Source organism: Apteryx mantelli, chromosome 5 (genome assembly GCF_036417845.1).
Source record: "Apteryx mantelli isolate bAptMan1 chromosome 5, bAptMan1.hap1, whole genome shotgun sequence".
Classification (NCBI taxonomy): domain Eukaryota; kingdom Metazoa; phylum Chordata; class Aves; order Apterygiformes; family Apterygidae; genus Apteryx; species Apteryx mantelli.
Window position 1 is genome coordinate 18,413,784 of NC_089982.1, and position 12,862 is coordinate 18,426,645.

Consider the following 12,862-nt stretch of genomic DNA (forward strand, 5'->3'; position numbering starts at 1 on the left):
GCACTCACTACATATCTCCCCAACGTTGGTTAAATGCTCTATGGGCTGTGAAACTGGTAGTGAGGGCATCACTGGGATATCTTCAATTGGTGGTGATGCCATCACCACTAGATGCGTGCTGTGCGAAGTTTGGTGGGCCAGGTGTGCTTTGAGTATGCCTGCTAGCTTGAGTTCCCACAAAATGGAGACAGACAGACAGACAAACACACACACACACGCACTCACTCACCAGCAATTTTATTAGCAAAAATTTGAGACAAGTTCAGGCACTTCCAAGATTAAGCATCAGCTCTGAGAATCTACGTTTCGGATTTATCGAGCACTGACTATTAAATACTAAGCAAAGATATCTGGCGTAAATATTTTTATATTGCAAATAGTAAGAAATTAATTATTAATTTGGCAAATGGAACATTTATATTGCTTTATTCTGCTTTGATGATGATGATTGTCATAGTCTTTGCTTCTAAGTTAGTGGGTATAAAGAGTCAGAGTGAGAAAAGGAAGTTGTGAAATAGAAGAGAACTGTGGAGAACAGAATACAGTGGTAATAGGGCAGTTTAAATAATGAAAAGAAATATTAATTGAATACATTATTTGATTAACTGAATTTTTTCCAACTCCTGAATTTTCTTCAATCACTTATCTGTATTTTATGGAAGAATAAGAGAATGCACTTCAAGAAGAACAGAGCAAAGAATAGTAAAAAGAGGGGGAACAAGAAAAGAAGCATAAAGGCCAAGTTCCCATTCTGGTTTCTTAGCACTGCTCTGGCAAAGTAAAGCGGCCTTAAATCAGGCTTGACTGATTATGATGGGTTTATAGATGCTTTGCATCAGCTGAATAGCACAAAGTAGCTAAAGCCACAGGTAAATCTAGCCCTAGCCCTGGAAGGGAAAAGAATGATGTCCTAAGAGCAGGGATTAACACTGAAATTTATAAATGCACAGGTGGATGTTATGATGGAAATGGCAAAAAGACAGAAGTACTGCAAGATAATTAAAGGAAAAAAAAAAGCTGAAAGTTAAAGAAAAGGAAGGCAAAATCATTAAGGAGAGTGCACAGCAATATGCAATAACTATACCTGTCTGTCAATAGTACAAGATCCTCAAGAAATATTTTTTGATATCTCTGGCTTTATTCTACAGGTAGCAAAATGTTTCATTTGGATAGTCACAGTTTTAAATTAATCACCTCCAGCCAAGTTTGTGCCCCAGTTTATGTTTGTTAGTCATAAGTATTTGCTTGATCAAACTTTACTTTTGGAAAAGAGAATGGAAAAACAATTTTTGAAACTGCACCTTGAGGTAGCTTGCAGTACCAGATTACGTATGTGAAGATCGACATACTGACACCACAGGTGTAAGCGCGCTCGCTGAAGAAAACAGAGGCAATATCATGCAACTTATTTGACCTATTGCAGCTAAACCATCTTGGTCCATTTTGGCATATTTGTCATTAATCCATAGGTGAATATTTCTAGTATAAATCTGAGTAAAATATTTCAGCAACTAGAGAGAAGCACAGATCTACTTACAGATATTCTGAGTGATGATAAATAGGCTTCATTCACTTCATGAATAATTTCTGGTTAATTCCTCCATTTAAACCATATAGCATAATAAAGAAAGCTCTGCTCTATTTAAGATTTCATATCAGAAATCCAGACATGAGTTCCCTGCTTTATTTTTCTGACATCATCATGTTATTACTTTTGTACAGTTAATGGGGGAGATTCTTTGTATTTGTGCTATAACAGATCTGAAAATGGATCCTGAACTAGTCCACAGAGCTCTACTGCAGTAAGCACTGTAAATACATACAGAAGAATAATGCAGGTCACAACAATTTTACCATTTAAATAGTCAAGATAGGCAACCAGTGGAAAATGACATCACTGCAAGCTGACGGGAGGAGGCCAGGACCAGCAAGCAGAACAGCTGGAAATAAAACACAAGCCCCTCATTCCTAAACTGGTGTCTCTCCACTAGATCACACTGCTATTTTCATGAGATTACATCGGGGCTTTATACTGAATCCTAATGACCCAAAATATAACGCCCTTATTTAATGTTTCCTCAGCTCAAAATAAGATTTGTATGTTCCTACACAAGCACTAAATATCTGTTCTACGAAACAGTGTTTTTAGCCACAGTCAACACAATAGTATTTCTAGTTTGTATGTGTCATACAACAGAATTTTCTTATTATATCTTTTAATGATTTTATAACTTGTATGCAATATTCTCCTATCATGCCAATAAATAAAAAATAATCTGGCCTAGTAAAGTTCAGCTCCAATCACCCTACCATAATAAGGTCATAAACTTTTATTCCAAGACAAAATATGATGCATCTTATCTCCTTATCTCTAGCTCCTGTAGAAGATTCCTAAAGGCAAAACACAAATAATGATTATATAAAAACACCTTTTTATTTGGATGTACGGGAACAGAATAAAATACTAGAGTGAATTGTTGGATTCAACAGTAGCTCTACATCAGCCCCATCACAGGTTGTGTCTGAAAGGCAGCTGTTCACTGTTAGTGGTTATGATTTTAAGCATAAATTACTGCAGCAGAGACTATATTTACATTGAAATTACACTCACCTGCACTGTGGATTAATGACTTTCAGAAAGCTAAACTGAACTCAGCCACTCTTTGAGCTTCAATTATAAAAATCCATGTGGCTTGGAAGATGTTCTTGCTCTCTTCGGAGCTGTATAAGAAATGATTGATAATCATTTCAAATAATAAATAATGATTAGGAAGAATAGGAAAAGAAGAAGATCTGCAGCATTGTGCTATGCAATACGTAGGCCAGGTCATTACATCACAGCTGTCATAGTTGCAAGACTGAATAAAGACAGGAAAAATAAATAACAGTAAATCACACAAACTTGGGCTTCTTCCTAGCTTGGTTGTCTTTTTTTGTTGTTGTTTGCTTGTTTGACAGTGGTTTTGCGTAAAGACCATCTGTCACACAGAACATATCAGTGGGTCTCATCCTGCACAATGCTGAAAGTCCTTGTTAATACAGATGCTGTGTACTAGGTCCTTAAGCAAGAAGTGCCCATGAAGAGATTAAACCATGCAATGCCTTATTACTGGGAGCTGGAGTAGAGGGCAAAATATGCCCGATTCTGCCAAGGCACTGCTTTTCCAAATCTAAATATAATAGTCAAGTTTAGTACTAATACAGAAAAGCAATGTTTTCTGCGCAAGCTTTTTTGTGAGAAGGATTTTAATGTAGGTTCATAGAAAGAACCAGTAATTGGTTCTTCATATAATCACGACGGCCTAATCCTGTGCTCGTTAAAGTAATTGATAAAGCTCTCACTGATGTCAGTAGTGTGGGATTGAACCCTAATATGTATATTGGCTTTTGGGGACATATGTGTCACATGTGAAAGTTAATAAATGAAAGGCGCAGGGAAACACAGAGAAGCTGCTCAGAAGCACATCTTTTCTTTTCAAAGATTGAATACTGTTTCCTTATCTCACAGACGCACACATGCAGTGAAATGGGTGATCCAATCCAAGACTCCTCGTGTTCCAGGATAATGGCGATACCTTAGTCAATGATGGGAGATGCAGTGAGGAAAAGGGAAAGCTTATAGATGCTTTAGCACAGTAAGGAGAAAACCCATTTTTCCAAACTGCTGAAAAAGAAAATGAGAATGCATAATAATTTTACCAGCCACACAATAGAGATGTTCTTTTAGAATCATATGAATTAATTACAGTATCGAATAAGAAATCTATGACTTCATTTCTTGAAAAAGCAATTTTACGTGCAGGAAGACAAAACTGACTAAGGATTTAGTAATTTAGGACCAGCTGACATGTTGAACACAGTAACAGTAGGCTGCACAGGATAATACCTTTTCACCCCAAATAGCTTCCTAGGTTTATAACTGCAGATCAGATACTTTGCTAGTGTAAACAGATGAAAAAGCCTGGACTTTCAATGAACTATAGCAAACTAAAGCAGCTACAGGTCTATTACCACTAGCAAATTGTGGTTTACATGTCAGGAACTCCTCTCAAAGTCTCTGACTTTTCATCCTCTACCTTCCTGTCTGACATTTTTCCACCCAGTATGCTTTTTATCTTTAGCCAAATATGATTTCCTTCCTCTTCTTGCTCTCTGTCCCAACACACCAGCTGTGTCTCTGTACTCTTTATTTTCTCCATCTGAATTCAATTCAATTCAATTTCTGTAGTAGCCAAAATTCTGGACTTAATCGAAGTAACAGAGTGTGAATTCATTTACTTTGGTGTTTTTTCTTTAGATATATATGGGGGCAACTAAAGACCACAGTCAACCTACAAAACTTAGGCTTCCATTTTTAATATTATTACTCATTGTTTGTTTATTATAATAATACCTATAAGCTAACCAAAAATGAAGTTTCATTGTGCCAGACACTACAAAAATAGTCGTCATTCTGAACCTCTAGCCCTCTGAATAATCTTTGGCACTGTTCCTCCCACTTCTTCTTCTATTCCCAATGATTTATAAAAAATAGTGTAATATCTATCTTTTGTTCCTTCATACTCTATTAAGAGGAAGCTAGTCTAATCAACATTTGTGAAATGCCTGCTTTCTCTTTCAATCATTCACAAATCACACAATCAAATGCTCTTGCAGGATTACGCCCACACAAAACCAGGACAGGAATTTAGGTTCCTACTGCTTGTTGAACTGACCCAGAATTAAACCATGCAAGCAGGTTCACATCTGAGGATTTGAATCCAAACTCCTTCCCATAGAAATTCAAAGAGGATCAGATTTGAGGTTCTGGTTTTGCACCATTTCTAATCCTAGTAATTTTAAATAAATCCTAATAATTTTAACTAAATGCAAGCCTCACCTACAGAACTGTACAATTTTAATCAGGACACCAACAGCAAATCTGAAAGTGAAAATAGGAAGCTGAGAGTGACATTTGCAACTAGTGTCATTCATTAGTAACATATCATATTAAGTAAGCATTGAAAGGAACCTAATTTTTTTCTCACTCTACTTCTGCACTCTTGTGACTACTAATTTCAGTGGAATTATCCCTAGTTCACCCTAGTACAAGTGGAAGAAGAGTCCGTCTTCAAGACTCATACAGAGTCAACATAGTCTTATGTAAACAACATTAGTTCACTTCTGGTCTGTTCTTTGACAAAAGAAAAACAACATTTTTTATTTCTTCGCAGGTTTTATTTTTAAGTAATTCACTGCTTCAGTCAATCCGAGTGAGGACTGGGCTTTTGGTTGCTGAGTAAATTTTCTGTTTTGTTCTTGTAGAACATGTTTTCCTGGGAAAAGAATTGGGATTGGCATTAGACTTTTTAGGCATTGTCTTGATTCAGTTTGAACCCGAGTACATTTTAAAGTTCACTAATAAACTTGTTTTATCAGTAAACAGGTCAAGTTTGACTCCGCAGACAGACATGGTGCAAGGGCAGCTAAAAGGGCCACATCAATTCCTGATGTCATCTGACCTAGGTAAGTGGATTTACAGACAGGATGCTTTTGCCTGCCCAGTGCAAAAAAGCAGACTACAAACTTAAAAGTTAATGGACACAGAGGCAGAAAAGGTCAACCCATTTGCTATATTGACATTGATAGATATATATAAAAACAGTCATTTAAATCCTGTCACAAACCAGTAGCTTTTCAGTTCAACTTAACAGCTTAATTCTGCTACATATGGGAAGAATGTAGTTCTCTGCATTTATAAATAGATGTAACCTCCACACTTGCTTGTTAACAATATAATTGGGAAGTTTTTCCCAAATCAAGCAGAAAACTCGTGTTTTGTCTTGCTAAGAAGTAAACTTGTCTCCTTGATGGGAATTCATTTTTGTACGTGAAGAAACACACTAGTGTTATCAATCTAAAGGCAACACTTCCATCATTATAGCACTACACACTATATGTGCTGTTGTCTTTGCAGAGTGCCATGTTCAATGCATCTGATGGCAATATTAAGTTGACCTCAAGGAGGACAAAGGACTTACTCTAGTGCGCATAGAAGCTGAACGCTGCAGCTGAAAAGGGCTTCTTGGTCTTTCTGCAGCCCAAGTTTAGAGGTGAGACCTTTGTTGACTGATGTTGAGCTCAGAAAATTATTTGCCCTTAACTTTTATTGGGAAAAAAAAGAAAAAGTCACACCCACAAGAGAGAAAAAAGGCGACCCATCCATAGTAAGTGGTTATGTTTGCATCTGTATTACTTTTTTCAGCAGGTCTATCCATACGGTTAGACCTTGGACTGAGTCCTTAGCCAGAGTGTATGGCTTTCATTTGGAGGAGAAATAAAATAGGTAAAGTGCAGCTCATTGCTGCAGTTCCATTTGTTTTTAAAGCCTTTTTTCACAGAAGACCGGAGGGAAAAACAAGCAGCAGTGTCTTTGCTTGCCAATCTAACCTTCCTTTTCAGGCCTTCCTTGTGAGGTTTTTCTCCCACTAGTTCTCAGCTAATGCCCCCAACAAAAAAGTGCATGCAGCTGTGCCAACTGTTACCCCCCTGACACCCTCATATTCTGCCCGCTTCATCGTCAGTAAGCACCTTGCTGAGGGTGCTCATTATTTGCGAAGGTAGGTGCCAGGGTCTGCTTCACGTGCTCCTGCCTCAATTTTAACACCCTGTAATCTGTAGGAAACTTAGTGCCTCTCTTATACGAGCACTCCCCTCTTTTCCCTTCGGTGGATCTTTTTGCTCTTCCTTCAGGTTTGCCGTGCCGCAGCGCCCCTGCAGACGGCAGGCTCGGCCCCAGCCGCGGCCCCGGCGGGAGCCATCTTCTCCTCAGCGCTCCCAGGCGCGGCGAGGCGGGGGCGCCCCGCGGCCGGGTGCCCGCCATTAGCCGCCGCTCCATGGCCGGGGCGGTGCCTAACGGCCGCGCAACGGCGCTCGCGGCCCGCCGCGGCTGCAGCCGGGGGAGCGAGGGGGGGCAGCGCGACTGCTCCCGGCGGCAGCAGCTGCCCCGCGGCGGGGCACCTGCGGTCACCGCGCGTAGGGGCGGCCCCGGCTTGCCCGAAACGGCACCCTGCTGGGGCCGGGGGCGCAGGTAGCGTACGGGCCTTCGAGGCTGCTGACCCGTTCACGTACAGCCTGAAACGGGAGGAGGCAAGCGACCTGTAAGCCGCGTGTTTGTTTACCGGGTGATGCCGCTGATGGACGCCCGCTCCGGTGGCCTGCGCATCACCTCGCTCCAGGGCCGGGGAAGGGGCATGCTTCAGAGACATCCCGCGCCTTGGCAGCAGCACCGGCGCCAAAGGCCTTTCGTGGCTCGCTCCCCTCTCTGAAAGCACACAGCCATTGTTAAAGTTCAGGATTTGTGCTGCTTGTTTGCTTGGTTTTGTTGTTGTTGTTGTTGTTGTTAAGTTTATGAATTTAGTTAGAAGGCTCTGGCTGCGCTGCTCTGTTTCTCTGTCCTCCATTCGTAGAGTATCCGTTTATCTTCCTGGCTCCCTGTGAGCTAGTCCAGCTTGACAGAGGCTGAAGGCACCGAAAAAGTAAGGCACCCACTTAGGAAAGCAAGTAATTTGAGCACCAAAGGATGCAGAATAGATGCCCGATGGGATTCTCGGACATGCTTTTGAAAACGTCACTGCTTGTGTTTTACTTGTTTAGTCTGTACAAACCTACGGTATGCTGGCCCTGAACAGCAGCTCTGTAGGAGAGCCGGGAGCTGTATGTTCTCCATGCCAGTACAGCATCTCAGCCAGCGAGCCGGTAGAAGCTCTTTGGTCACAGGAATGTTTCATTACTGCCAGCAGTAGCTCGGGTTTCTCCTACGAGGTTGTTCCTAAGGCTCTCGCCAAGGCTGGCAAGCCAGCCAGCAGGCCCCAATGGACAGCCACGGTGTGGTTCGGGCTGTGGGTTAGTTCACTAGTGACCAGACTGACGAGCGTAAGCTGATTTCATGAAACCCACCAAAGAGCTTTTAAACAGTTAAGATCAGATGTTTTCTAGCAGTGTGCGAATGACTAGGATTTTGATGCCTGTACCTCTGCAGCTTGGAATAATGGTTTAAATCTTTCTCACCTTCTCCCATATGAGCAGAGGTGGTGTTTAACTATAGGAAAGTGGTGATTGGGTAATGGTTTGGATACAATTTCAGAAAAATATGAGCACAAAAGCATTAGAGGCAGCAAAAGCAGGTATTCTGCCTAATGCCCTCAGCTACCATTAAGAAACATGAAAATCTAATTGTACTGAATGGAAATGTACATCTTCATCGCTGATTATGACACGGAAGAAAATTACTATATGATTGGCATCATAATGGCCAATGTTGAAATGTGATGACACGCCAATATGATGTACATCTCCATTAGGAATGATAAATCAAAGGTTATTCATTTGTGCTTGATTTATGCCTGGGAAATGCTACCAAGGGAAATCTTGATTTAAATCTTTTAAGTCATAAAAAAGCCACGAGTGCCCTCTTCTGGCAACAAGTGAGAACTGGAGGCTCTACAGTACTTTTCCCTGTTGATTTTTATTTCTGTATATAATTTAAATTTTAAGTTTTTCATTATCCCCTCCACCACCACCATACTCTGTGATATTTTCAGTAATATAATTCATTGTCCTTTCTTGTATTTTATCCTCTCTTTCAGAAGTAGACTGGATAACATTTAATCCTGTGAAATCTCCTTCTCCCAACCAGAGGCCTTAATCTTACTGGTAGTTGTATTTCAGGAATACAGTAGAAAACTGCACAACGTCTGTACAGTTTATTATTGAGTAGGGAGGAAAGGATTCATATTTTCTAAGTTAGATGAGAGACAATCTCATGGGTATAAGTGATTAGGCTCTAGACCATGTGAGAAAAGAATTATTATTGTGACTGCACTTAAAATTCTTTGCTGAATTCTTGGCTTATCCTAGGTAGCTACTCTATAGTTGTTTGTATTTAACAGCTGCAGAGAGAAAAGCTGAACAGGAGGTGGGACGAAGCAAATGCTTAGACTTCTTCAGCCTGCTACTATTCTCTGTGCCCCCAAGCTCTCCACCCACCTTGTTTTCCTAGACGTGTGGGCAACAAACCATCCTGGCTGTCACTCATGACTGCATTGGGGCATCCGCTCTGACCTCTCTTACATACAGATAATGCCTCAATCTTTCAGCTGCTTATACTCCCCCCCGCTGCCCCCCAATTCCTAAATCTTCCAGCTTTTAAGATGCATCTTTTCCCAGTTTCCCTTGCAGTTAAAATTCTTGCTCAAGTTTTCACTACTGAACAGCTCAGTTGCTGCAACATCTTTTTCTCTGGCCTTGACACATGCAGTCTGGCCTTTGCCCTGTCCATACTGAATGCTGCTGCTGTTGCTTTGAAGCAGATCCTTTTCCTAGCCTGTCACTTTGAGCATGTCATGCCTCTCTTGGCACCTCTGCACTAGCTTCCCCTCCCTATCACATCAACATAAGCTGCCTATCTTCATTTTGAAGCCCCCCTGGGACCCTACCTATCATCTCACATTGTCAGGAGGCATGAACAGGGAACAGAGCAGCTCCACTAACAGCCTGCATTGAGCAGGCTTACAGTTTGGCCTGCTTGGGCCTTAAAATACCTTTTTAGAGTAGGATGTGGGTTAACAGGATTGGTCAGGCACAGACAAGGGTGTCACTGTTAAATGTACTCAGGAATGCAGACAAGTACAACATGTATTTACTGTTAAAACCTTGAAATATACCATCTCCTTTTGTCCAATGAGCCATCCTCTTGTGTTCATCCAAAATGCAAGCCCTTTCTCATTTTCTCCCATGCGGTCTCTCTTGTATTTAGAAGGTACCCTGCATAAATTCCCTCAGACTTAAGTTTGTAGCTCTCTAGACTCTCTCTAAAGCTTTCCCTTGCCATGACGTCTGCAAAAGATTTGACAATGTTTATACTGCTAGTGAGGTAATACTGCTGTCAGCCACACTGAGCATTCTCATTTCCTTTATTCTCCCTCTGTCTGTTTGTATCTCTCTGTGGTCTCTTGTCCTCTATTTAGTTTGTAATCACCTTGGGATAGGGCCATCATTTTGTTCAGTGTTTACACAATACTTTAGACAATATTTGTTGTTAGGGTTCCTGCATTGTCTAATAATACAGACAGTAAATAAAAACAATAACAGCCTGTGGCAGGTGCTCTCCTCTTGCATAGACCTCATTGATTTCAAGCTGTGGGCAGAACAAATTGCACAAATGTGGCTTTAGTCTAGTTGGTGACTGAGCAAAATACAGAAATACATGAGCGATACTGTGTGTTCAATTCTAAATGTTGGCCAAAATGCTTTTAATCAAGATCCCTTTTTTTTTTTTTTTTCTGTCAAGCAGTATAGAGTGGCTCCTGGGGCAACCTTTTAAACCTTTTAGCTTCGTGTCATTTTCTTGCAGGAAAGGGGGGAAAAAGGCAAAAGTTTATGGGCTTTAGTCTCTTTCTGAAGAATGTAACAGAAGGGCTATAAACAGCAGGAGAAAGAAAAAACAGCCATTTGAAGATCCTTATGCCTCAACTTTTGCCCTTTGTACTTGGTAGAGGACTACTTTAAAAGCCTAATCCTTAGCTATTTTGGTAGCCAGCAGTGTAGTGAGTCTTTGCCTTAGTTTCCTAATCTGTAAATTGAGCATCTCTTGCTTTAGCTAACACAGATGCTGTAACCTTTTTTTTTTTTTTTGTCAAGTTCTTTGAAGATTGACAGAGATGTGTAGTGAATTATTATTTTGCTATACTTGAGTTCAGTTTTATTAGCACAAGGAGTTTAAAATTTATTTGTAGGATTCTTCTGACCAACCTCCACCAGTGCTAGGTCTCTGCCAGAGAGAAAAGGGGATCTGGCTATATCGCAAAACACTCAAAAAGGATTCTCTGTGGCTCTGAATTGCAGAGTTATCCATAGAGACCTTTCTGTAGACTGACATAAGTCATAGTGTGAGCAATCTTTGGGATCAGACCAGAATCCAAATTATGCAGAAGTGAGTTAAAGTACCTTAGCAATACCAGTACAACACAGAACCTCAATCTATGTGGTTTAGAGTACTAGCTGACAGAAAGGAATTAGTGATAGTAATAGAGCAGAGTGCAGAGTTCCAAATTGCATACCAAAGTATTGGATAAATAGGACAAGGTTCAAATGGGATATAAAGCACAGTATGGAAACCTCAGAAGGATAAAGACAAAGTTTTAGTCTTATCCATACCTAGAATGACAATAGAATCCTGCATTTTATATAGTGCCTTTTAATATGAAAGATCCCCAAACACAATAGTGGTTAAGCAAATGAAGAAATCTCTATTATGAGTGTTACAGAACATAGTCACTGATAATATGAAAAAAAACCCATAGCATTACCACCTGTGTAAAAGCAAGATATAGAACCAGTTGTTGAGTTTAATTTCCCAAAGAGATTCTTAACAAAAGACAAAAAGAGTCCCAAAAGAAGAGTGTAGGAAGCAACCATCAGTGAGCATAAGGGAAACTAGGATGAGTAAAGGGATGGATGGTGAGATGCAAGAAACAGCTGTACAAGATACTGGAACGCAAAGTCAGACTCATCCTCAATGGGAATGCATTGCTCAGTGGTACTGAGCCCCTGCAGATCCAGCAGTCCAAGGAAAATCACATCTTGAGAAAGAGAATCCAAATTAGTAAAGACCTTAAAGCAGTGCAGTCTCTGTGAACTGTTCTGAACTAGGGAGATCATCAGGTTTATGTTAATAGCTAAAATATGACCAAAAGTTACATACCCAAAAGAACACAGAAGCATGGGAAAACAGAGAAATGCAGCAAAAATCTTTCCATGAGAGCTTAAGTATAACATTTAGGTGTAGTCTTGGTTTAAGTATGAGAAATATTCAGGTTCCCTGAAGTCACTGTTTTATATTCTTTTTCCTGTCTCATGCCAGCAGTTCCTCAGCTTTAAGCTGATCCAGGTATCCATAACCTGGCTCCTTTTCTGTCCTGTATCACTAATGGCCAGACTTAGGCAGGGCTTGGCAATTAAGTAGTAATATGGCATTTCTGTTGATGTCACAGGGACTGTCCAACAGGAAGATTCAATTCAGAAAATACGGAATGGTATTTGTTATGGCTTGAATGTCTTTTGGAGGGTGGTTTTTTTTTTTGCAGCATTTATTGTATCAGTTCTAGAAATAGAAGAAGCCACAATAAGTGGAGAGCAAAGCAGCTAAGAATGAGACTGAACAGGCATAAGAACATATAAGTTAGATGGTACACTATAGGCCAAAGTGAAGGCATTTATTTATTGTCTCAATCAAATGGCAACCTAAGCTTTTTCTTTTTCCTATTATGTTATTAGTCTTAGAACACATTTTCTTTTCCTGTGGAACTCCTCCCAGTCAATCCATCCCTACAAGGAGACCCAACCTTTAATATTTTGTAATAAATAAAACATCAGGAATAAAGATGTATGACAACACATTATGATGAATATTACCAAAAAACATGCACAGATCTGTTCAATAACATATCTTCAGAAAATTCCTCTATTGATGTATCTAAGCACTTAAGAATTTAATATCTGAGTACCTCACAATCACTAATGGATTTTACTCTCCCTTCACTGTAAAGGCAGAAAAGTGTATCGCCATTTTAGACTTAGAACTGAGCAGAGTCAGTAACTTGCCCAGGGACATATATAAATCTTCTGGCAGAAGTGGGGATTGAAGTCAGATTTTCTGTATCCTGGTCCAATACCTTATGCCACCTTTCTACCCATTAAGAGCTGTGCATCGTAACATTTAGGAAGGGCTCTACACTACATTATGTTCTTTGGCCTTTTTTTGATAGCCCAAGTTCTTCCAATCCTGACCAAACAGCAAGAAGAAGTTTGCAAATAACTTGGC